Here is a 28000-nt window from a genome sequence, read left to right as displayed (position 1 = left end):
ACAACACACAAGAATTAGTTAAACTGTCCGGTTCAGGAGGAGATCCATGGCAAGGTGTTCTTTTCCTTCTTCTCAAAGCTCTAAATTCATCTACTTAGCTTCCTGTGTGTACAAAGCACTTCAATCTATATTTTTTCTATGTGGGCATAAGAAAAAGTATACTGATCATGGGTCAGAGTAGCTGACCAAATTATTTTAAGTCTCATAACTGGCTAACTACGGATTGAACTGGGCATTTGTATTTTGTATACTTTCTTATAATTTTGATACTATAAGTCATGTGAATGATTTTTTAAATAACCTCCATGTGTTGGTAAATGAGATCTAGCCTCATTAACGTTGTTGCTTTGGGAATTACAGAATCAAGTAATGATGGTGTGAAACATTTGTGAAGTGCCTCTTTGGGATATATTTAGAGTCAGCCTCACATTCTTCTGAATAGTCTCAATGACAGCAAATCTTTGATCTTTTGTAGTAGGTTTGAGTTTTGGAAAACAGATGAGTATTTCAGAGCCAAATAGAATAAATAAGCTGGGTAATTAAGCTGTGTAATACTGATGTTTGGTTAAAAGCTAGGTGCGAATATAAAGAAATGATACTGAATTTCTTCTTTAGCTCAAATCATGGCACTTTGAAGAACATTTATTGGGATAAATCAATTCTTGTTGGTTTGGTAATAAAAGCAATATATTCATTAAGATATAATAAACGCATAAATATATAGGTACATGTGCGTGTGCATGTGAGTGGCAGAATTCTAAAGCTAGACAGGATCATTTATCTTATAGATAAGGAAATGGAGGCCCAGCATTTTCTATTCTCCTAGTGAAGTAGCCAGCATATAGTAAAGTGCTTATTAAATGGTAAAATATTATCTATGCAGCCAAAACAATGATCTATGGAGAAATACACAGTATGTTTGAAAACAGCATTAGTGCTAGGATGATGGGTATAGCAAACAGACCATTTGCTTGCCCTTCTTATACTTCTTTTTTTTTTGGTTAACTAAATTAACTTTTTTTAAAAAATTTATTTATTTATGGCTGTGTTGGGTCTTCGTTTCTGTGCGTGGGCTTTCTCTAGTTGCGGCAAGTGGGGGCCACTCTTCATCGCGGTGCGCGGGCCTCTCACTATCGCGGCCTCTCTTGTTGCGGAGCACAGGCTCCAGACGCGCAGGCTCAATAATTGTTGCTCACGGCCCTAGTTGCTCCGCGGCATGTGGGATCTTCCCAGACCAGGGCTCGAACCCGTGTCCCCTGCGTTGGCAGGCAGATTCTCAACCACTGCGCCACCAGGGAAGCCCCGCTTCCTATACTTCTTGAAGAATCTGCTCTTCCAAACAGTCCCTGCAAGAGGCAGCCATCCTATGGACCCTGTGATCATATCCCTCCCTGGTTGATTGTACACAGGTTGGACACCTGACTCAAGGGGAATAAATCCATAGGCTAGGCTGGGCCAGTTAGATTCTGTCACAAGAATCTGCACTCAAAGGGACCAATGTCACATAAAGATAGGCACTTGAAGAAAGGGTCACGCTGTATCACAGCTGTGGCAGTCATGTTCAAACAAAGGAAACCAATGAAGAAAACGAGGAGACAGAGATGAGTGAGACCATGGAAAGCCAGAGAAAGCAACTTATATTTCTAACTTGCCAGTTTTGGTTCCAGCCCAAGGCACACTGTGGTCTAACTGTTGTTTCCTGTCCTTGGATGTCCAAAAGGTCACCTATCATATCCTTGGAGAAATCCCCCTTCACTCAAGCTAGCTTGACTAGATTTCTCTTCCTTTTAACTAAGCAAGCCCGGAGACAATGTGTTATTGGGCTACTATTCCCTCTTTTAGCTTTTTAATAAAAAAATTTAAAAAGCAATTTTTAAACTGTTCAAGGAATGGCTGAATGCCCGAAAAGATTAAAGTGATTCCCTCCAAGTCATTCACATAGTGGCAAGTTAGAAACCAGATCTCCGAACTCACCACACAGTACCTATCAGTAGAGTATGCCATTTAAGAGCATAGACCCTGGAGCTACATGACCTTGGGAATCTTACTTAACCTCTCCTTGCCTCAGTTTCCCCCTCTTTAAAAGGGGGTATAAGAATAGTACTTAATAAATAGGGTTGATGTGAGAAATTAGTTATCATATGACACAAGTAGTAATAGCTGATTGAACCTGGGTAGGAACCTGGCCTAAAGGGCAGCCATCCTAGGCTCTTGTACAGAAAATATAGGAGGGGCTAGGTGCACCAAATAACATTCCTCACACAGGAATGTGGAATTGGGACCCAATAGTCTTTGTCAGGGGGTAGAAGGGGCAGTTAGACTGGGGTAAGTAAAGTCTCCCTCCAAGCGCAGGATAAGCAAAGTACTCCACTCCCCCCCGTCCCCAAAAAAAAGCCCATGAACTCATGCTGTGGAGGACCTGAGAACCACACTGAATATAAAACAAAGATCCCACTTCTGGGGACCTAGCTCTAGGTGTACAACATTTTCTGTCCTCAATTCCCTTGAGCCTCTCTGTATCTCTTCAATAAATACTCAGTTTAAATAGTTTTTTGTTCCTTGAAATCAAAAGAGACAAAATTAAGTAAAATACTTATTAATATTAGCTTACCTTTTAGTATGAACATTAAAAGTAATGACATACACAGGGCATAGGCGGTCAGGGATGGCCCACATGCTTTCCATCTCAAACATGTTTTTCCGGTGTTCTCGCACTGTTTTCCAGCATCGTCAACACAATACCCGCATTTCTCTCTTTCTGGGTAAAAGTGCTTTATCACTATCTTATCACCAGGAACTAAATGGCACAGGTCTTAAGAATGAGTAATTAATTATTCTATATCCATTTAGAGTCATTGGATTCATTTTGTTTAACATGATAGAGAATAGTTTAAGCCTACATTCTTCCAATTAAAATGTGAAAATGTTCCTTACTGAGACCAAACTCTAGCGTATGTTCTATAATTAGCACCCTGAAAATAATTTTTAAAACAGCAAACCAGCAACCTGAGCACAAACCAGAAGAAAAACAAGACGACTGCAAATTGTAAACAACTTCAGATGATTTATAGGGAGAGAATTCTACAAAGCTTCCTTAATGTCAGGATATAAACAGTTTTTAGTGCTATTTAGTTAAATGATAATTATAAAACTCATTGAACTGAATGTGAATTAGGATTGTCAGACAAATGCTTGTAAGGGGTTAATTAATTCATATGAACCGCACAGCTCAGCTGAAAATGGGCTCATTATTCTAAACCACCAACTTTGTTTCTTAGTACTGTCCTTTCTCTATCAGATTCACCCTGTTACACCCCCATCCCCAGTAGCAAATGTCAGGAGACAGAAATATTTAAAAGGAAATGTGAGCTAAAGGCATTTTACAAGGGTACATCAGGGGGTACAAAGATGTCTGCTGGAACACTGAAATGGAAAGATCATTTATTAGTACACCATGGTTCATAACATCCCAAAGGGTTCAATATTTTCATTACACACACAAACAGACCCCCCTCCTCCCTTTCAAACGCCTCATTACAGCTAAGCCTGGAGCTCTTTTCTTAAAAAGCTTTCCTCTGAAATTATTAATAATTTGAAGTTCCCTACAGGCCAAGAGTATTATTACAGTCAAAATGCATCAATATGTATATACACTTATATATTCTCTTTTATGCTATTTTAAATAACAAAGTATTTAGTGGGAACAGTAAAGAATTTATAAGCTATATACAGAAAAGCCTAGAGGAAGATGGCAATATCCCAGGCTCTAAGGCAATGGCTCTTGAAGCTTATTAGGTGGCTATAGGAGACTGTAATAGGATTATGAGTTTTGGTTTAGCCTGTCCATCATTTCAAAATCCCCGTAACTAAAGGGAATATCTTCATAGGGGTCTCAGTTTAATATTGAAGCTGCCTTTTTTAATTCTTCCTATTTTATAATGCTGAGTGCTAATTAGTTCCATCCACTTTCTACAGGCTTGTCAATAAGGCAACTTGGAAGCCAAGAACCTGCTGAATTATGGATTAACCAGTTCTGTAACAGCGTGTTCAAGCAACCTAGTTAGCTACTCCAAAGCATAATGTTATCATGGGTACAGGAGAGCACAAAACATTCTTTTGTTATTCTCTGCTTAAAAGCAGAAAAATAACTCCCTAGAAGTAAACTGCTTATTCCGGATGTGTTAATGAACATTTTGGATATGTAAACTAAAATAAATAACATTTATTTTCATGTGCGTCTGACATCGCCTATCACATTCACAACATCCACAATGTCTGCTACAGAAAATGACAAAGTAGTCTTAAAATTTTTTTTTGCACATACCAGGCAAACAAATTTTAAAGGCAGCAAAGATTGGGAGATTGAATCTGACTAGCATGAGTTCTCTCGTCTACCCTCACTTTTATTGAACCTTCATCCTAACCCCCCTGAGCCTTCCCATCACTTTCCTACTTTTGGCATTTCAATCGACTCCTTTCTTCTGCAGCTAGACTCTAGAATCAGTCCCTTAGTATCATAAATTCTAGAGTGAGAAGGGATGTTAGAGATAAACTGATGTAGCTCTCTCATTTCACAAGGGAATTAACTGAGATCCAAAGGTCAAGTGACCTATTCGAGGGTCATACAAGCTAGGTGATTGTAGAGGTGAAAAATGAACCAAAGTCTCCTGATTCCCTGTTCAATGCTCCTTCACTTCTACATCATAACCATCCCACTCTGGCCTCACTAGGCTACTGAGCTACTCCTCCAATAACCTGGTATCCCTCTCCCCAGACATTCCTTTCCTTAGGCTCCAGGAATCGAGCTATGATAGAGTAAGGACAAAACTCAACTTGGCTGTATCTACTCTGTGTTCCCTGGCTTACTCCCCAAGTGTGTCCAAACTCCCCTTGTGTCCACAGGCTTCCAACTCTACCTTCCTTTCCTCATTCCTAAAGGATGATCTTGATTTCTACCTTGTTGTCTGAATGAGTCTGTCTCCCAAAAGTTTCACCATCTGCTTTCGCCTAGACATCATTATCTTCTCTGCTGTCCATCTTCGTGGTAGAAACAGCTCTCCTTTTCTTGCCTCCTAAAGGTTAACGCTCCTACATTTATTTCCTTCCTCCTGAGCACCTTCCATCTCTCCTTCTTAACTGCTGCCATTTCTTTAAACCCAAACTAATAAAAATAATTGATAATAACGAATAATGCAGTAATAACAACTAGCTAGTATATACCAAGTGTTTATTATGTACTAGGCATCATTTTAGGTACTTTGCAAGTATTAATTCATTTAGCCCTCATAATAACCTATGAGGTAGGTATTACTATCATGCTCATTTTATAGATAACGAAACTGTAATACAGAGTGCTTAAGTAACTTGCCCAAGATACACAACTAGGAAGCAGCAATGCTAGGATCTGAACCCAGACAGCTCAGCTCCAGATTCTGTGCTCCGAATCATCACACTGCCTCTATAGTATGTATCTCATCTATACCATCACTTATTACCTCCATTACGTTGGGCAACTTACTGAACTTCTTGGAGACTCAGTTTCCTTATATGTAAAATGAGAATAATATTGCTAATCTTGTAGGACTGATATGAGGATTAAGTGAACCAGAGAATATATGTAATCCACCATGCCTGGCATATACGAAGCATTCAGTAAATAACAGTTAATTTAATAGTGATGACATTAATAGTAATAAGAACCAAGCCTCGATTTTACCAAAAAAAAATTCAGATATTTCTCCCAGAGGGAGACAAGCTTTATTATGTGTTTAAGAACTGCTTACCAAGGACTATTCTAAGCACTTGACCAGTGTTAACTCATTTAGTCCTCAAAACAACCATCAGGTGAATCCTACTATCATTTCCATTTTATATATGAGAAAACTGAGACACAGAAGCAATTAACTTCTCCAAGGTCACAAAGCTAGAAAGGGGCAGAACCAAGATTTGGACCCAAGCAGTCTAACTCCAGAGTCTATGATAGGCAGATTTCAATGTAACAGTTTGTAGCAGGAGGGCAAACTTGAGATACCCATGTCCTGGTAGAATAGCATAGACACATACAGCCACGGTAAGTATGTAAAGGTACCATCTAGTGTAGTTCCCCAAACTTGTCAACTCAAGAGAATTACCTGGAGATTAAAAAAAAACCAGAATCATGGACCCTATTCCATACCTACTAAGTCAGACTCTGGGAATGGTGACCAGTAGTAGTTAATAGAGGAGCAAATCAGAATCACTTAGGAAGCTTTTTCAAAATCCCCATGCCTAGGACCCACCCCTGGAGATTCTTCTTCAGCATATTCATGGTGGTTCCCAGACCTCACTTGTTACCTTTGGGGGACGTTAGGGAGCCAACAAACCATTTTGAAAACAAACCATTTGTAAATAAAGGGAAAAACAAGCATTTATCCTGCCTTCTCTGTACAAAATATACTTCGATGTAACCAAATGGCTGATGAGGGGACACTGCTCTTTACAGAAGTATTCCAAATAATAAAAAAGGAGGGAAAGATAGAATATCACTCTTTTGAATTCATGGATCTAGGCAATGATTGTCAATAGCTGCCAATATAAGAAGAGCCAACCAGCCATCATGTGCTCCATTATAAAATGACACACCTATAACTACAAGGAGGTCTTGCCCAAAATATGGAACCTGAATCTGATCAAGCTTTTATATCTAAGTTTATAGGAAATGTATGGAGTGGGTGGGGTGGGGGGCAGGCAAGGATATATGTAAATGACACCACTGGGATGCAATAAGCAAACTACAAACTCTATCAGATAAATGATCTGGTTGCTTCAGCAAAAACAATTTTGAGAATTATAGTTAAAAAACTTATAATTAAAGTATAATTATAAAAATTATAATTAAAGTATAATTATACAAATTATAATTAAATTAAAATTATAATGTTAAAAAAGAGAGAGAAAGAGATATGTAATAGCCAGCCTCCAAGATGACTGCCCAATTATCATCACCCTTTGGTGTTCACGTTCTAGTGTATTTCTCTCTCACATTGTTTCTGGGTTGGTCTGTATGACTAATTGAATATGCCAGAAGTGCTGTTATGTCATTTCCAAGGTTAGGATATAGAAAGTACTGCGGCTTCCTCTTTGCTCTCTCTTAGATCAGTCACTCTTGGGGAAGCCAGCTGCCATGCTGTGAAGAGACTCAAGATGCCCTACAGAGAGGCCCACACGGTGAAGATGTGAGCTTGAAAGCCCATTCTCCAGCCTCAGTCAAGCCCACAGACTATTGCAGCCCTGGTGAACATCCTGACTGTCACTTCATGAGAGACAATGAGACAGACTCACTCAGCTAAGCTGCTCTCAAGTTCCTGACACAGAAACTTTGAGATAATAAATATTTGTTATTTTAAGCTGCTAAGTTTTGAGGATAATTTATGTAGCAACTGATAACTAATACAAGAGGGATCTCACAGTTTTTTTAAAAAAATTTAATTAATTTTTTTATACAGCAGGTTCTTATTAGTTATCTATTTTATACATATTAGTGTATATGGGATGAATTGGGGAGATCTCACAGTTTAAAAGAACAATGATAATAAATAGAACTTATTTAGTTCCTGATTCAAACAGGAAAGGGGGGGAGTAGTAGACAATCAACAAAATGTGAAAACTAGATATTTGTTACTAAGGAACCTTTTTTTTTTTGGATACATGCACCCCAATGTTCATAGCAGCACTATTTACAATAGCTGAGACATGGAAGCAACCTAAGAGTCCACCGACAGATGAATGGATAAAGATGTAGTGTATATGTATGTGTGTGTATACACACACACACACACACACACACACACACACACACACACACAATGGAATATTACTCAGTCATAAAAAAAAATGAAATAATGACATTTGCAGCAACATGGATGGACCTAGACATGATCATACTAAGTGAAGTAAGTCAGACAGAGAAAGACAAATACCATATGATATCACTTATATGTGGAAACTTAAAAAAATGGTACAAATGAACTTATTTACAAAACAGAAACAGACTCAGACATAGACAACAAACTTATGGTTACCAAAGGGGAAAGGGAGGGGGGAGAGATAAAACAGGAGTTTGGGATTAGCAGATATGACTACTATACATAAAATAGATAAACAACAAAGATATACTGTATAGCACAGGGAATTATATTAAACATCTTTTAATAAACCATAACAGAAAAGAATCTGAAAAGAATATATATATGTATATGTATATATATATGTATTTCTCTCTCTCTATACATACATACATATATATATACACACACATCTATATATATATATATCTGAATCACTTTGCTGTACACCAGAAATTAACACATTGTAAATCAACTATACTTAAATTAAAAAAAAAAATTAAAGAACCCTTTTTTTGGGGGATAAGGCATGATAATATTATTTGGTTATGTTAAAAATAATCCTTATATTTTGTGGATAGATATGGAAATGTTTACAGATAAAAATTAAAAAGTAATGTCTAGGATCTGCTTGAGAATATCCAAGAGTGGGAGTATAGATGGAACAAGATTCAAGAGGAGCTGATCATTGTTGAAGCTGGGTGCTGAGTTCATTATATTATTCTATTTGGTACGTATTTGAAAATTTCAAAGTAAAGAGTAAGGGGGAAAAAAAAGGACTGGCTGGCCACCAAGGCGCCATATCAGATGAAGCAATTCAAGCTAAACCACTGAATATGGAGAGGCAATTTCCCAATCCATACCTTGTACATACATACAGATATATATATATATATATATATATATATATATATATATATATATATATATGGAGGAGGTAAGAGCAGTGAGATGAGGAGCATAATGTGGGCCCCGGGAAGGGGGACTGAGGGAAAATGAGGGAACTTGGAAGATTAGGTCATTTCCTAAGATTGACGGGTGTGAATTTCAGTTTGCAGGATTGGGGAGAGTACAGCAAATCTGAAAAAGCCACCAATGCATGTGACTCAGTGAATAACGAATGAGGAGACTGCTAAGCAGTAATGAAGACTCAATTAATGCTACAAGCATACTGCATACATAAAAAATGAAGATAATATTTGAGATTCTTCCACAGGGGCCATGAATTCATTTTTAGTATTTATTTTGTTTTGTTGTTGTTGTTTGATTTGTATCTTTAGGAGGAGAGGATTGAGTAGCAACTGTGCTTCAATTGTAACACGACTAGCAGAGAGATATGATTCTAAATACTATATTCTGTATGTTGTATATGTTTTCCCCAGGAAACTTTCCAAATAGCTTGAATAATTTATGGTTTGATTTGAATACTCTGCAATAGTTTGGAAATATGTAAATATTTCGTCTCTTACTTTGTGAAAGTCTGAAAAAGCAAGGGTCAACCAGCAAAGGCAAAATCAAACAGTAAAAACCTCATATTTGAGAAAAGAAGATATGTTTTAACATCTAACTGGGCCATTTACAAAAGAATAAAGACAATCACTGAAACAGTTGTTCCCACAGCCATCTGAGAATAATACCTCAATAAGTAACTATGGACACTTAGGAAAAGAAGCTTAGATATAATAATACTGCATAATTTAATAGGACAAATAGCTGTAGAGCAATTTCATTTTAAAATAGAAAAAAACTAAAATGATATCTCAGCTATCCAGAAACTTCAGAAAATGCATTGGTCTGGATAGCTGAGGGTTTATAAATTTTAAATAGCAACGTTTTTTTAGCTTAGCTCTTTTGTATAGAAATGTTTTGAAGATGTATTATACACTTTGCTGCCTTCATAAAGGGAATCTACTAAAAATACATCTTTGCTGATTCACATAATTACCATGAACATCAAAGACTGTGCTGCGCTCTAAATCCACCAAGGTCCTCAGGGCGTACTTGAGGTATGTCTATTTGTTTCTTTAAATACACCAGAACTACTCTGTGCTTAAAGTTCTTTTTCATCTTAAAAATTTCATGTTTAAATTATTATTTTATTAAATCCAATGATATAATCAGCACATGGTCACGACAGAACATTTTGAAAAGTAGAAAGTAAAAATCACCCATAATACCATGACATAGCCACAAAGCCTGTTAATATTTTGACATATTTCATTCTGATTTCTTTTTAGAAACTATATACATATATTTTACTTAGCCGAGATCAATTATAACCAGTTTTGTATCCTGTGCTTTTGCTTTGTAAGATGTTACCTGCTTTGCGAATTAGTTCATCTCCTCTACTGGAGTCAGCATATTAGCTATCATTTCTTATTGCTGCCAGTGGGTCTTAACATAACCGTCCCTCTCCCAATCCTACTACGCTGTTTCCCAATTGCTGGGGGATGAAAAACCAGAAAACCCAATTTCACAGAACTGTGTCTAACAGAAGAATAAATAGATTTGAGCGAGGGACTGGGAAAGCTGTCTTCAGATCAAAGTCCATGTGCTATTGTTTAGGGACTTGATCACATTCCTTTTGCCTATTCAGAGATCTTTTTGTTTTTGATTACTTTCAGGCTTATGGCCATGTTTTGAAGAGACAGATGCCATTTCCAGGTAGGCATGATTGCTGGAATAGCTGAATTTCAGAGAAGTGAAGTGTTACTGTACTGCAATGCCAATTAATACCATAAATTGAATGCATGAGTCTGATCTACCATCTTTCTGGTACACAGACAAGAAAGGACCCACCCCAATTCATTCTTGCTGAATAAGCAGCAACAATCTACATCATCTCTCTTCAGAAGAATGAATTGCTTACACATCTGTGTTCCTACACCACCATGTATTCACTTCAATATTAAATCATATTGTATTACACTAGGTAGAAGCAAGTAAAATGAACATTGTTTTGTAGATCAAAAATTGACAATTCATATGGCTCAAACTAATGGTTAATTTCATGTGTCTCTCTTGTCCACACTGGATAATAAGTACCCTTGGGGGAAGGTCCATCTTGCTGCCCTAAACGTCTGGCTATAATAAATATTGAAAATATTTCTTTAAAGAATGTGAAAAATAGGTAGATTGATCTAGATTTGGATATCTAGATCTATCTATCTATCTATCTATCTATCTATCTATCTATCTATCTATCTAAAAACCAGCAATTACAGGTTTTTTTTTGTTTTTTTGTTTTTTTTTAAAATTTATCTTATTTATTTATTTATTTTTGGCTGCGTTGGCTCTTTTTTGCTGCACCAGGGCTTTCTCTAGTTGCAGAGAGCGGGGGCTACTCTTCCCTGTGGTGGGCGGGCCTCTCATTGTGGTGGCCTCTCTTGCTGTGGAGCACAGGCTCTAGGCACGTGGGCTTCAGTAGTTGTGGCACAAGGGCTCAGTAGTTGTGGTGCACGGGCCCAGCTGCTCCGCAGCATGTGGGATCTTCCCGGACCAGGGCTCGAACCCGTGTCCCCTGCATTAGCAGGCGGATTCCCAACCACTGCGCCACCAGGGAAGCCCGATTACAGGTTTTATGCTCTGATTTGATCCAGGTAAATGATGCTTTGTACCTGGTAAGTAATAAAGAATTCTCATTTCACTTCGTTTATATTTTTTTTAAGCTAATGCAGTGGATCAACTTTATTCCCCCTTCTAATTGCTTTTTTTTTTTTTTTTTCTCTATTGCTTGGAGATGTTCTTCTCATAAGCCTTCTTTTTTCCCCCCCAGCTTTACTGAGATATAATCAACCTATAACATAACGTATGCTTCAGGTGTACAACACGATGATTTGACATACATATATATTGTGAAATGATCCATCACCTCACGTAGTTACCATTTTGTTGACGTTGTTGATATTTAGGATTTACTCCTTTAGCAACTCTCAAGTATACAATCCAGTATTGTTAACTGTAGTCACCATGCTGCACATTAGATCCCCAGAACTTATTTCATCTTCTAACTGAAAGTTTATACTCTTTGACCAACATCTCATTTCCCACACTCCCCGGCCCCTGGCAACCACTAATCTACACTTTTTTTCTATGAGTTCGCCTTTTTAATATTCCACATGCAAGTGAGATCATACAGTATTTGTCATTCTCTGCCTGACTTATTTCACTTAGCATAATGTCCTCCATTTGGTCTGTAGTGTTATTCAAGTCCACTATTTCCTTATTGATTTTCTGTCTAGATGATCTATCCAATGTTGGAAGTGGGTATTGAAGTTCCCTAACGTTACTGCATTGCTGTCTACTTCTCCCTTTAGTTGTTAATATTTGCTTTAAATATTTAGGTGCTCCAACGTTGGGTGCATATATATTCATAATTGTTATATTCTCTTGATGAATTGACACCTTGGTCACTATATAGTGACCTTCTTTGTTGCTTGTGACTGATTTGTTTACTTGTTTATCTGTATTCTCTTGAATTTCATTAAGTTTCTTTAAAATAATTATTCTGAATTTTTTGTCAGGCAATACATGGATCTCCATTTCTTTGAGGTCAGTTACTGGAGCTTTAATTAGTTTCCTCTGGTGATGTCATATTTGCCTGATTCTTCATGATCCATGTAGCCTTGCATTGGTGTCTGTACATTTAAAGGAGCAAACATTCCTTCTAGTTTTTACAGACGGGTTTCAGGAGGTAAGTACCTTTTCCTGTTGGTTCTCCAGGCCAAGTGGATTGTCTCTGGAATTGCAGTCCTGACGTGTTGGAGCTGGATCACAAGGCTATCGCTGCGTCTACAGTTGGCAGGTGGGTGTGGATCCTGTGTGATCCCTGGGTGGATGGGATGGCCTCTAGGACCTTGCTCAGTAGGATGGTGCTGGGACAAGGGTCTGCTTCAGAATCCACACTTGGGTCCTCAGACAGTGTGTCTGTCACCAGGTATATGGATGGGTATGACTCCCACTAGGTCCCTGAGAGGGTTCCTGCCGGGTCACTGGGTGGGTCCCTAGGCAGGCAGGACTGGCTATGGACTAGGGTTGAGAAGTGTTAAAACCAAGTCCCAGGGCAGCTTAAGGGCCCACTGCCAGGACTGAGGTTTGTAGAACTGGCTCTGGAGGCTTGGATGGGTATGTCTTCTGCCAGGTGCCTGGGTCGGCTGGACTGCTCCCTGACCCCAGCAGGGAGGGGCTGGAGCCAGGTACAGGGTGATTTCAGGATCTCAAGAGGTGCAGATGGGAGTGTCTCTAACTGGGTTCCTGGACTGGCAGGACCGCTCACAAACTGCAGCTATGAGGGGTTGGAGCCCAGTTACAGGGCTGTTTCACAATTTCTAGTTGGACCGAGTTTGGCAGCCTTACCTCCAGGGGCTTCAGGACCACAGCTGAGAGAGGCTGGAGCTGGTTCACTGGCCACTTCCAGATAAAATAGATAATACATTTATTTAGATAACTTATTCATTCCACAGACCTTTACTGAGGACATATAATGTGCCAAGAACATAAACAAGCTTGGCCATTATTTATTATATGGGTGACAGAATACTTCAGAAGTCCATTTCCATTGTGTTTTGTATTTTATCTTTTTGAAAAAGAAACCAAACCATATTATTTTAGTCAGATGGTTCTAGAATACTAGCAAGGGGGCACTGACCAATTTGTAATTCTGTAAGTGATGTTCTTCTTCATGTGGTATGGTTCCTTTTCACAGTCACATTATTTACCATCACAATCAAATATAATAGCACAAGAACCTCTAGAGAATAAGAGTTTTAAATAAGAATTATATTTGAGGGGACTTCCCTGGTGGCACAGAGGTTGAGAATCTGCCCGCCAATGCAGGGGACACGGGTTCCATCCCTGGTCCGGGAAGATCCCACATGATGCGGAGCAACTAAGCCCGCGTGCCACAACTACTGAACCTGCACTCTAGAGCCAGCAAACCACAACTACTGAGCCTGTGCACCTAGAGCCCATGCTCCACAACAAGAGAAGCCACCACAATGAGAAGCCCGCGTACCTCAACGAAGAGCAGCCCCTGCTTGCTGCAAATAGAGAAAGCCGCACGCAGCAACGAAGACCCAATGCAGCCAAAAATAAAATTAAAAATTAAAAAAAAAAGAATTATATTTGAGAATAAGAATGCACCCACAGTCATTTCTCAGGATGGCCAAATTCTGGATGACCTCAGCAGGAAATCCTAGTATCACTTTTTACAGCATGCTGAATTTGTCATTTGAAGCCAACCTCTAGACACTGATAGCTTCTGTTCATAGATTTCATGAAAGCAAGTGGAAAGCTAAAATATTAATATCAATAGTACGTTTCTGCTTCTGACAGAGCTGTGATGGCTATGGCTCCTCTGATCATAAGGCTTAAATATACATTTGTCTCCAGGAAGGGACACTTAGAATAACAATATGAAAATCTTTATGGTGATATTATTATGTATAAACAAGTTGTATCTCTTAGATGCATATTTGACTATATTGGCTTCTTTTTTTTGAGAAAGATATATTACTTTTGCAGTTCAGTTATAACTAAAATGTTTGAATATTCAGTGTATCAAAGCAAAATATTTAAAAAATTTTTTTCTAGATTGAAAAATAATCAGGAGAAAAAATGACTATTTTAACTCCTGGAGTTGCTTGTCCTTGATCCAAAATAATTTTTCTTTCCAAAATTTTACTGCACTAGAATAGGTTAGCCAGGAAAATAAAACACTTTCTATATTATAGATGTAGCCACAGAAGAATAAGTCTAAGGTTGAACTATGAAGGCCAGGGTACAGGCAATATTTCCATTGCTTTGTAAAGTTATAATAGTAGAAACATTAGATATCATTATAATTATTTAGAACCTGGAGTATGGAGAGATGGATTCTTTAAAATAAGGTTTGTTCTAATTGTTCCATTTAGAAAATATCAGACTTACCCTATATTGAAAGTCTGACAAGCAATGTAACTGGAAGTTCAATATACTATATTTACTGCGATTAATTAAATACCTCATAAATTCCGGCTTACATTTTATTTGTTCGTTACCTTAATCAATTAAAGATATAAATGAAACCAATAACATTTTACCTATTTTCATAATAATGACCAATCATAATAATCTGGCATCACATCTTCTTAACCATCAAATTACTACTCAAATATTACCAAAAGCTCCAGTTTCAGGGATGAATACTGGAAGATCTCTTCACCCAAAACAATGCTCCTCTTTTTAATATGATAACAGTTTTGTAGCTGAGTGCTATATGTCCTCACAGCCTTGAACTGTTCAAGAAGAGGCAGGTAATGTAGGTACAAGTCAGATCATACAGAGCCTTTCCAGCCACTGTAAAAATTTTGAATTTTCCTAACAGTAATGAGAAGCCACTGACATAAATGGTATTGATTTAATATAGTAATGATAGTAACCTTTGGACACTGTAAAGCTTTGTTCAAGCTTTAAATAAATATACTTTAAAAGTTTCAAAAAATTTCACATCTACCATCTCACTTTATCTTTTTATTAATTTCTATTTGCTTAACTATTTTTAAAAATTTAAGTATAGTTGATTTACAATGTTGTGTTAGTTTCAGGTATACAGCAAAGTGATTCAGTTATATATATATATAACTGAATAAATAAATATATATATATGTATTCTTTTTCAGATTCTTTTCCCTTATCGGTTATTATAAAACATTGAGTATAGTTCTCTGTGCTATACAGTAGGTCCTTGTTGGTTATCTATTTTATATATAGTAGTGTGTACCTGTTAATCCCAACCCCCTAGTTTATCCCCCCCCTTCCCCTTTGGTAACCATAAGTTTGTTTTGTACATCTGCTCGTCACTTTATCTTCATAGTCACTGTAGGAAATAAGCAAGGTATCCTCACTTGTGATTAACTTATGGATTAATTTATTAAAGTATGGAAAATGTGCTATCATTATGAAGATTCCCCAAGTTTCAATGTCGAAACTTCCTCTTTTTTTGAGGGAGAGGGTGTTGAGTGGATTAGCCATGGTAGATTTTCTGAGAGGTTTTAACTTTTTTTTTTAATTACAAATTTTCCCTTCCTTCAAAAAAAAAAAAAAGTAGACCATTTTAAAGGAGGCTTATCCTGTGACTTAAGGCTGTCACTCGAATGGGCAGTACATCTTAATGAATGGTGCTAATCGCATTAATATTCTATACTACCACATAAAAGCATAGCACAGAGATATGTTAATAAGAGATACAGGCTGTAGTTATAGCACTTCAGTAAACTGCGGGACATAAGAGTTCCCAGATGGAAAGAGAAGAAAGGAGACAATGTGGTTGAGGGATCAAGGCAGAAGCTGTGGGGAGGCAGGGGCTGCAGAATGAGAAAGCCTCAGACTTGAAATAGCCCAAGGAGAGAGTGAAAAACATGATAGAATGGCACCTAGTTCTTACTAGACACCAAAGGCGTTACATATGTACATGCAGACATACAACATAGTTTGTTTTACCAAGTATGATTTTCAAAGAGGCTTTTATAAATAAAACCCATCCTCCCCAGACCCACATACTTTAAAAGAAACTAACCAAGCTGCTTATCATTCTAAAGCTATTTTTTCAAGGGTCTTATAGGTTAAAAAATTGCACACATTTTAATTCATGGTACGCACAGACACCCCTTAGTTTTGAACCATTGTAAAAACTGAACTATATAACATGATTTTATAATATCTTTGAGGATTTTTACCTTTTGATACCCATGTGCAAATTCCACTAACATTAAGGTGCAGATGTATATGTGCTCACCAATGGATGTATATATCTAAGTTTTATTGAAATAAAAGGGTCCTATAGCCACTATTTATTTCCAGGCAATGTAGAATTTGAAGAATAGCATAAAAGTCTTTTTTTTTTTAAAGCCTAATGTTTATTTACTACCCTTCATCTAGATGCCACAGCACTCAAGAAACTTGAACTGATGTTCACACAATACATAATAATCACTTGATCCACCAAAAAAAAAAAAAAAAAAAAAAAGCAGCTGCTTTGTAGGCTTAACCATGCTACATAATGCTGAGGACAGAACATGATAAATACCATAGCCAATTGAATTGTATAAGCAATTTTGGTAAGTAGAATGTAAGACATACAGCACCATTCAATGCCGAGTATTTTCACAAGCAATGGTGAGAGGTTCTAACCCAGGGCATAATGGGTCCCTCTAAAGGGCACCATGGGGGGAGGAGGGGCTCATTCAGATATTGGTCCCCTTATCCTTTGTTCCTCTGACTATAGCTCTCACTCCTTGCTTGTCATCTGAGTGGGGATTTAGGCAGATGAAATTCTCTAGGATTATAATAGGAATTGTTTTGTTAAAAGTCTGGTAACCAATTGAAAATCCTACCTTCTCCCACCCCTCCCCAACAATCTTGCTTTGGAATGACCATCAGTTGTTTCACAAGATAAAATACATTTATATTGTGTCAAGTTGTTTACCTGCTAGTTAGCCAGGAAACATTATTTAGTTTTATTACTTTAATTACAAAATCATAAAATAAAATACATACACAATAAAAACAGATTATGCAACAAAAACCTGTTTTCAGATTGCCTTGGGACTGCTTATGGAGCGGTTTGGCCCAACGCAATGACTAAAACCAGATTTGAATGCTATTATAAACAGGCATAGGCTTTCCTTACATAACCCATATTTATATTTATCAATAAAAGCTGAGACTTAAGGCTTGCTGTAATAACTTTGTGGAGAAGGCAGGGCAAATTTATTATCTGTGATCCCTTCTTTATCTCCCCCTCTTTACATCTGGGACAACTCTGTAGTACTTAGGTGATATGACTAAATCTTATTAGTGGAGGGCCTTTCTATTTTAAGCACAAATCTGGCATTTAAAAATCCCAATGTAAAAAATTTACATAGAAAATGTCAGGAAATTAAGCAAATTAAAAGATACTGTCAATAGCATGCAGTACTGTCAAAGGACTAATAACCCCAGTTAAATAGTATCAGGAATGGGTAGTAGAGTTTTGAAAAGTAGATACCAAGGCAAGAGAGACATTTAATGTCAAAGCATAAAAGATATCTAGAGCACAATAGCTATTATACTGACCATCAGTCCTTTGATTATTATTTTATCATTTGTACAGTTGACACATAGGGGTACAAAGAGTAGTAAAAATCTATGAGGTTTGTAAATTACCAGCTTGTACCAGTGCTAACCATGAATCATAACCAGTGCTAGAATAAGGAAGATTCATTTCCAGCTTCACATATTTATATGTTTCAAGACTACCTTATTTAAGAAAATATAAACTACCAAAATTGTTAATATCATCTTTTCAAAGCAGGCTTATTTCTTTTTATTCCACAACTTGATTTTTCCTTCCATGAATGTTTAAGCGGCAGGCAGTCAGTAATATAAATTACTCATGTGAATTCTGTTTCAATTAGCCTAAGAAGAATCATAAATGTGAGAAAAAAGAATTTTTAAGTTTGTTAGTTAAGAAAGAAAAAAACATTTTAACCATAACAAAATATTAATTCCCTTGCTCTTCTGATGCAGAATCTTGACATTATTAAAGGAGTTAGAAGAGTAGAACACTTTAGAGTACTTACTGAATTTCTCACTTTAATAATGAAGATATGGTTCCATGTAATCTACAATTAATTTAAAGGTAGTGAAAAAGAAGTAATATTCTACTATCTCTGTTTTGTTCTCTCCCACTCAAATTTAACAAGTGGTAGGAGCTTTCAGAACAGCATGCACAAAAGATTCAAATTAGATGTCAAAGTTGAATGTCAAGTTTGCCTCCTTCTATTATTTGAATGGGATTTAACTAATTTGTTTGATAACCTATTTTTTTAATTTTTTTTAGAAAATTATCTTCTTCTCAATAAAACTTAAAGCTCTGGAAAGTGAACTTCAAAAGCAGTGACCATGTCATAAACAGTATGATATTCACATTGAAAACAAAATGACAAGTGGGTGGGAAAGTGGCGGAATCACATAAAAGAAATGCTTTGGAGGAAGGGGAATGAACAAGGCAACCTTAGCAAAGTTCTCTCATTCTCTGCCCCAAATGCAAGTCAAATGGGACCTTTTCACTTGGCAGTAATGTTGTCCTATGACTGAAGCACCGTGAAAATGTACCAGGGGTTTGTTTTCATTTTAGCTGCATTTCTGACGTTTTCTGGGCTGTGGAGACGTTCCCCGTATCACATACATAGGTAATGCACTGTGCGTCATCTCTAAAAATCACGTTATTATGACTGTGTTCAGAGAGCTCTTGCTTTGGGTTATTTCTCTAATAGAAAAGATGGATTTGTAAGTATTCATTTAGACCCTCTTACCCAGTCCCCATAATTCCTACAAGCTGCATGGTCAACTGATGTGAAATAAGTTGACAAAGAAACAATGTGCTTTAAAAACGCGACTGAAGCTTTCACATCATTTAGAACAGGAAAATTCCAGGAATAAAAGAGCGTGGGTCTACCTTAAAGCAGGAATTTCCCTGCAGAGAGAAACAGAAAGAAACGAAGGCACGTAATGCCACTGCAGCTGCAATATTTCTGAAGTAGGACACTCAGAAAAGGGCACAAGCTCTTCACGTTTCCAGAAACATTACGTTTAATTCCTCTGCGAAAGATTTAGCAGCTTAGTGGAAAGAAGCAGCACACGGGGGGCGGGGACCGCCCTGAAAAAGAGTCAGCACTGCAAGGAAATTTGCTTAAACTACTATTAGAAAGAAAATATTTCAGAAATGGTTGCCTCTAATAATCTCATACCTTAAGGCTAGAATAAAAGGTCATAGCTAATTGGTACAAAAGCAGCTTTGGATACACAGTTAGGAAGTGAAATTCTGTGATGAATTCTACCCAATCACTACCCTTTTTACCTTCAATTATGCCAGGACATGTACCACATGTTATAGAGCTCAGAAAAGCCAAAAGAAGGCATACTTCAAAATGGAGCTTCTTTTCCATTAAAAAAAAAATTGCCACATTTAACTTCTATAGCCAAATCAACGAGGGTAACAAAACCTATTTGATGGTCAAGAATAGAAGTTAAGTAGTAGTTGGATAAATTATGCATAATGCATAACAAAAATGTTTTTGCATGATTTGATGAAAACAATCACGATTGATAAGAGGTGCTACTTTCCAAGGGCCACACTTGGGTTTAGGTAAACAGATAAGCACACACACTGTACAGTCTTTCTTTTACTGGAGTTAGTCTTCAAGTTAAGGAAAAAAGTAAATGAACGGAGGCGTACGTTTTCAAGATATTAGAGAAAAAATTTAACATATTAGCTTATAAGAAAAGTGCTTTTTAAAGAAAGTTTTGTTTTATGTGCCTTAATAATAAAGAAATCTCCTTAGAGTAGAACTTAATTATGACCTGTTCCAGTAAAATCTAATATTTTATTTGAATGAATGTAGAGAGACAAAAATAAAAAAATACTAAACCTGCTAGCTAAACTACTCATTGAAATCCCGACCATCTTCCTTTTCATTGAAGACATTCATACCTGTCAAGCTGTAAATAACAGTGCATTGTGATTTGAGGAATTTTTATGAAAAGGTATTTTCGGTTTTCTTTTTAAGAGTGTATACTTTTTGAGAGCAAAAAATCATGTAGTCATTTTACAATTTTCTATACTAATTGGTGAAATAATTTATGTATTATGTAATTTATTAAGGTTTATCGTCTACTTGATGCTTTCCTCACTATCAGGAGTACTTATAAATTTCAGCAGCAATGACATCATAATTCCAAAAAGGTTGGGAGCCAAGAGTCCATCCAGGAACGTTTCCCTGTCCCTTTGAAATGTCCTTCGTTGCCCCTCTCCCTGCCACCAAGATCAGGAACAATTTGGCATAAAGTAAGAGAGGGTTTATTTGGAACAGTAAGTATTGCCAGTGGTCTTTGTTTTCATAAAAGAGACAATGCTGAGATTTAAGAGAAATAAAATAGACTTCAAACCATGCTGATATAATTATATTCCCCCATTTCCGCCCCCTAGTTTTTCTTTTCCACGGCTAGCGTGTGGAAAATCAGATTGGGACAATGGAGGTGGGAAACAGTGTTGCGAGGGAGATAAATTGATAAAACAGGATTCTTCTGAAGCAGCAGAAGGGAAGTGAGGAAAGTGGTGTACAAAAGGCCCCAGGACCGCAAAGCATGGTAAGTGGGAAAAAAGTTAAGAAACTGGAAGCATAAGGATAATTTATAATGCAAAGAATCTGTGTGGACACCATTCAACTTGACCATAATCCTTTTTCAGTGCTTTGCATCTTCCTCTGCCAGGAAGTTTCAGTTCTAAATGAGCCATGCAAACTGATCGATACTATTTATGGCAACTGAAAAAAAATATTTAAATTGCTAGATGTGATACTTTTCTTCCCATTTGCCCTTCCCAATCTGCCTCCACCCTGAATTCAACATTTAAAATATCCTCTAATAATTTCCTAGAAGTTCATTATGTTGGAACTTCATTTCTAAATTTATTTTCTATCTTGGACCATTACCCCAGTCACTAAGGAAGGCACTTGGTGCCTTCATGTTGTGGGTTTTTAGGACTATTAACTGAACTTGTTTTAATGTTCTCTACATGTGCATGAGAGTTCAATTTGGACCTTAAAATGAAATCTACATACTAGAAAAGTTTTTTAAAGAGTCCTTTTTCTTTTCAATTCAAAAATGTTTATGTTTGATTCCAATTATCTGTTGATATGATAATAAAATAAAATCTACACATATTATGCACAAAGCACAGTCATCTCTCATGATGTCTGTCACACAAAATAGTACTGATATAGATGACTGAGATGAAGTCACAAACATAACTAAAATAAACACTGGACTATCCACACAAAGCCATACTGCTTATCCCTCCTGGTATAAATTTCCCTTCACAGGTTAACTCCAAATATTTGAAGATAATCTATCAGTTTATTAGGAAACACAATAAACATGTACACTTTTGATTAATAGCTATAAGGCTGCTAAAAGTCTAACAGGAATTCTAACTGTGCAAGAAAAAATGAAATCCATGCACAACAGTATTAACTTTCCAAACAACAATATGAAAATCATATCCTTGTTTTTGTGTTTTTTTGTTTCTTTGTGTCCAGGATATGCACTGGCTTTCTGAAACCACTGCAGAGTGGTGAATAATGTATATGACATGAAAAAAAAAATCCCTGTTCATTGTCCAGAGAGTACTGTACTGCTTGCTGTATACTACATCTATGCAAGACAAACAATAGAACAGACCAGTAACCCCAGAAATCTCAAGCTAAAACCTTCCCAAGTGGAAAGGGAAAATATCATCCTGGATTCTAGAAAGTCTCTGAAACAGTTCAAATCCCTAGAATATCCCTACGCACTAGATAAAACCCCCTAAATTTCAGAAAGATTGGTCCTCCTGAGTAAATCTGTGAGAAAACTGGAAAAACAATTACTATTTAATGTTATTCTAAAGAGATTCACTAACTCCTGTCCACCTCCGCTGTCTTATAGGACATATTTGCAAAGACAGATGAGAAGATATGTAAAACTTAAAAGGCTGTTGTCAATCTACTTTTCCTGTATTTTCTCTAGTAGTACTTAGGAATTTTGCCCTCTAAGTCATAGGAATAGAACAAACCATGATTTGAGTTGAGAATGACAAAGAGGCAGCAGTCAAATGCAAGTACAATGGATGTAAGAATAAGAGTAATGGCATATAGTTATATTTCGTTTTTTATAAAAACTCAGCATTTTTCTTCACTTGTCAAGCCTAAACATTACTGAGTAGAAAAGGTCATGTGAAGGTAACATACATAGGACATTCGAGCTTGCCCATAAAATAAACTCAGATTTAATGGAATTCCATTTACAATGATGTAGAATGGAATTTCTATTTCCTTCATCCTCCAAATTTCAAACTTGAGAGATAGCTTTAGGTACAATATATTGAAAAGGTTTTCATGTAGATTCACTTTTTTTTTTTTTTTTGGATAATTGTGAAGTGTTCAACAAGCAGTTATCAAGAGTATACACTATACTGAGTTATGTGCTAGGTACTAAAAATATATCACAATCTTTTAATAGTGAAATATAGTTATAAACCTTGCCGTATTTTAACACTTTGTATCATCAATATCTTTAAGAGAGTTGACATTGAGCATAACCTTAAAAGGTTTCCTGGAATAGATGAAGCACAATATTAGTTTCAAGGTATCTGGGCTCATCCTTTTGCAAATGCAAAAAATACCAATGAATAATGGAAGAACTTGAATCTCAGAAGGGTATTATAGAGCCTTAGGTACGCACTGCCCTCTTCCTTCCTTCTCCTTCGGCTCCTCTCATTTTAATGGACACAAGGAAAGAAACTACCAGGAGTAAGGTTCAAATCATAATACACAGGAGGGGTATTTCCAAAGGTTTCATTAAAACTGGGAGATGGGTAGGGAGTACCTTCATTTGCAGGTGAATCTAGCTGCCTTTGGCCATTGGGGCAGCAGATGGAATTCAGCTGGATAGGAAGCAGAGTTTATCATTTCTTATCCCCGTTTAGGAAAATTTTCAATAATATACTACCGAGTCCATATGAGAGAAATAAGCCTATCATTACAACCACCAATTAGAACAATTATTTCCCTTTAGTTTTGAAAGCAATTAGTTTTCTAGAAAATTTAAGATACTTATGACAGTCTGAAAAATACCTTGTCATTTAATATAGTTATAGATGCACAGAGTGTCTGCTCATGTTACAGTGGTATCACGCACCTGACATATAGGGTCCCAACGATTTATTCCAGAACTGAAGGTTTGTAAATAAGCAGGTGGTTATGGGAGCTTAGCTACCAACATTAGCATGTCTGTGAATTTTTGACATGGAATTAAAACTACCAAGAGAAATTTACTGTTGCATAATAATTGCTTGTCCTAACTTATCCCATATTCCAATATCTAAAGGAAGCCTGTTAAATTCATATTCTCATAAAAATCAACTGAAATTGACCTTATCTCCTACTAGCTTGCAGAGATCACCAATGAAGAAATCTGCAGCAGAGCTGATTATATTGTGTAAGAGAACAGACAAGCAAAGTGATTGAAATTTCTATAGAGAACATCATCAGTGCTTGCTTAGAACAATTTTGCATATAAATAGGGCATAAATGGTCTGCGTTCAATTTGTTCTCTAGTTGTCAAAGAATAATCAAGGATAGACTACATAGCAATCTTTTGTTTCTAGCCTCCCTAATGCAAACCTAGGTCTTATTAATCAATACATGTATGTGTCTGTCCTGAAAGTAAAATTTAATTTCCGTAAAGAAAAAGAAAAAAACAAACAAAAATTAAGTAACTAATACAGGTACACACTTCATCATAAGATTTACATGAAGCGATGAAAAAAAAAGGCACTAAATTAAGTGGCCTTAAAAACGAATAGCATTTTAGAACTCAAGGCATCTGCCTCACTCTCACCCCCGTCCAAACACACTCTCCTAAAACTGTTTTTGCTAAGGTCACCAATGAATTCCTAACAGTTAAATCCACTGGATCCTTTCCAATCCTTATTTTATTGGTCTTCCTGGCTACATCTGATGCTATTCAGCACTTACTCTTTGAAAAGCTCTATTCCTTTGGCCTCAGCGATACCACACTAGCTTTTTTCTCCGGACTCCTCCAGAACAAACCCCTTCATGCTATCTTTTATGTGCTTCGGTTTCCAAGCTAGTCCCATAAATTGGTGGTTGTCAACTTTTGTGACACATTAAAATCACCCAAGTAACTTTTTTTTTAATTGAAGTACAGTTGATTACAATGTTGTGTTGGTTTGAGATGTACGGCAAAGTGATTCAGTTACACACATATTGCTTCTTTTTCAGATTATTTTCCATTATAGGCTATTATGAGATATTGAATACGGGTGCCCTGTGCTATACAGTAGGTGTTTGTTGTTTATCTATTTAATATATAGTAGTGTATATCTGAATTACTTTTAAAATATACTATTGCTCAGACTCTGACTCCACAGATTTGGATTTGATTGCTTCAGAGAGGAACTGAACATGGGTATTTTTTAGAAGTGCCTCAAAGTGATTCCAGTGTGTAGCCAGGGCTGAGAACCAGTGTCACGAATGTTTGTTTTCTCCAGGGTTTTCCCTTTGCCCGCTGCTCTACTCATTTTCCCCAGATTATTTTACCTGCTCTCGTATGTTTAACTGTCACCTAAATGTTGATCGATTTCACCAAGATCCTAGAATTCACCCTCTAGTTATTGCTAAGAGGTAACCGAGCTAATGTTCCTGAGAACACTGAGTGGCTGGCCTGAGGATTATTTGATCCTTTTTGTCTCCTTCCCCACCTCCACCCCCACCAGCTAAACTCTCTGTATGAGCCACAAATGTCCTTCATTTTAACTTATGCAAACAGAACTTTGCATTATTAGATGGCTATGAATCACATACACACAACAGATAAGAAAGTGCTTTGTTAACTGTAAAACTCCAAGCATGCTAAAGTATTTTAAGTACATCGCATAGTATATGCTCAATAAATACAGTTGAATTAAGAGGGAAAAGTGTCCTATATTTGGAAGTAAAACCAGGCATAATTTATGATTGGCAACACCATTCAAGACCCTTGAAAGCATCTAGAGTTTCCTGTCAGAATCTCTAGAAGAGATACAATTTATTTTCATTCTCTAACTCCCTTTCTTTCCTTCAAGTGCCAGCACTTAAGGAACAAAAGATATTCTTCATTCTTTAATCCATTAAATCCTCCCTCTTGGCCCTCACCTTTCTACTGAAACTGCTTGGGAAAAGGACAGCTGTTACCTGATAGTTGACAAACCCACTGGTCTATTTTCAGTCATCATTCTACTTACTTAACTTTCTGCAGGATGTGACCTTGCTGACTTTCTCCATTCTGAAATTCTCTCTAACCTCGGTCTTCCAGGCATCACTTTTTGCTGTTTCTCTTCTTCCCTTTCTGACTTTTTTTTTCTCAGTGCCCTTTGTTGATTCCTCTATTTTCCTCCTAAATACTGTAATTCCCAAAGGCACTAGTCTTGGCCTTTACCTCTCATTGGACATACTCTTCCTGGGTGATCCCAAGGTTTCTATAATCATATACATGCAGATGTTCCCCAAATTATTGGTTATCTCCAGTCTCAACCCCGCTTGCTTTCGTGTGTGTGTGTGTGTGTGTGTGTGTGTGTGTGTGTGTGTGTGTGTGCGTGTGCTGGCTTTTTGTTGCAACAAACTTTTCATCATTACCACTGTTCCCTTCCACGTCTCCATTGCATGTATTTGCCACCATTCCCCCTGTTCTCCAGACAAACTACTATTCATCCTTCAAAACAGTTCAAATGCCATTTTCATCATGAAAACTTTCTTGAATTCTCCAGGCAGTTTATTCCTCTTTTAGCACTTTGTACATACTTATATCATAGCATTTACATTATGTATAATTCTATCTTTCCCATGAGCCGCTGAGTTCTTGAGGGCAAGACCCATGCTTTATCCATCTTTGCCCTCCAGGGTCCTAGCACTGTTGCCTGGCCCCTACTATTTGATCAATAAATAGTTGGATGAATGCTGTGTTTTTATTTGTTTATTTGTTTGCATAATGTCATTTTTTACTAAATTTGAACTGCACATTCCAATCTAATAACTGTACTATAGACAAAATGGGGTTTAGTTGGCTAATCTAAGATTCTAACACTTAGAAACAGAGACTGAGGAGGCTCAAGGGAAAGAACTCTTCCACAGGGAGAAAGAAGTAAACAGCTTAGAATGAATGACCAGCTTGACCTAGTAAAAATAATAAAAGAAAAACACAAAACCCCAACAGACCCTGGTCATCAAAAAAGGAGGAGGATACTGAGTACTACATGGGCTTGTCTTTGGGCCTTGCTGTATGGGGCCAAATCCTACAGAGATCAAGAGGGCTGTAACTTAAACCTGAAAGCTGTTTTTCTAAAAATGTCTGTAAGACCTTCATGCTTAAGTAGTATATTATCTTGGTGCATTGGTGGAGTGTCACACTAAAGGCAGAGAGAGGCATTTCTTCCCACTTTGCCACTGACCGCTCCCAGGCTCTGGCATCGTGAAGGCAGGAGAGTGCCAGTTGCTACAGCAAACAGCAGGCAGGGAAATGCATGGTATTATAGGTGAAAGCGAAGGAACAGTGGTTACTGTGAGGTAGAGAGGCCCAAGAAAATGTGGGTTTTGTTTTGCTAAGGAAATACTTTTCCTAATACTTAGAGTTTGGTTTTTTTCCTCTGTTGAATATCATCGTTTCTTGTCTCCTCTCTGTTCTCAAATGGTAAATTATACCTTCTCATTCAGACTTTTATCTCGCTGATCTATAAAAGTAGGATCATGTGTCTCCAGAGTTTCTTCTGTTTTTTTTCAAATTTAGTTTTCTTGGTTGCCCTGAGTGGTTCTAAAACCAAAGTACATTTATTTTGTTTCCTGCTTTCATTTCTTCATAATGCTTTTCTTGTGTGTGTGTTTTTAATGTCTAGAACTATATATCAAAATCTAGTCAGAGCCAAAATAGCTAAGTTAGATATCTATCTATTGCCGAGAAGCCTGTTTATACTTACAGTGGGCAAAGAAGGAAGAGGTGGAGTTGGTTCAAAGAGAAGAAGGATGTTGGGCTTCCCTGGTGGCGCAGTGGTTGAGTCTGCCTGCCAATGCAGGGGACACGGGTTCGAGCCCTGGTCTGGGAAGATCCCACATGCCGCGGAGCGACTAGGCCCGTGACCCACAATTACTGAGCCTGTGCATCTGGAGCCTGTGCTCTGCAACAAGAGAGGCCGTGATAGTGAGAGGCCCGCACACTGCGATGAAGAGTGGCCCCCACTTGCCGCAACTAGAGAAAGCCCTTGCACAGAAACGAAGACCCAACACAGCCATAAATAAATAAATAAATAAAATTAAAAAAAAAAAAAAAAAAAAGAAGCATGTTGTAAGTATCTATAGCTATTCAGAAAGAAAACAGATGTGGCATTGTGTATTAACATTTTAAGTGTGGTTTTTACTCCTGCAAAGTTTTTCATCATGTGCTTCTTTTTCCTCCAAAACTTTGATCTTATAATGAGAAAGTCGGGAATACTGATGGCCAATTCTTTA

General features: G+C 37.1%; 1 protein-coding gene and 1 long non-coding RNA gene across 6 annotated transcripts in view; one reads left to right on the top strand and one right to left on the bottom strand.

Moving 5' to 3' along the window:
• DIAPH2 (diaphanous related formin 2) overlaps positions 1-28000 on the bottom strand; it is an 865471-nt gene that overhangs the window by 123384 nt on the left and 714087 nt on the right. The gene's annotated exons all lie outside the window — the stretch shown is intronic.
• On the top strand, positions 3-27826 carry LOC309653139. The gene is made up of 2 exons (XR_014259012.1): positions 3-11107; positions 11459-27826. It is a non-coding gene; the product is annotated as an uncharacterized lncRNA (long non-coding RNA).

The sequence above is a fragment of the Balaenoptera physalus genome, assembly GCF_965194825.1.
Source record: "Balaenoptera physalus genome assembly, chromosome: X".
Taxonomy (NCBI): Eukaryota; Metazoa; Chordata; class Mammalia; order Artiodactyla; family Balaenopteridae; genus Balaenoptera; species Balaenoptera physalus.
Note: the sequence above shows the minus strand (reverse complement) of the source record. Positions and strands in the feature narration are given on the sequence as shown.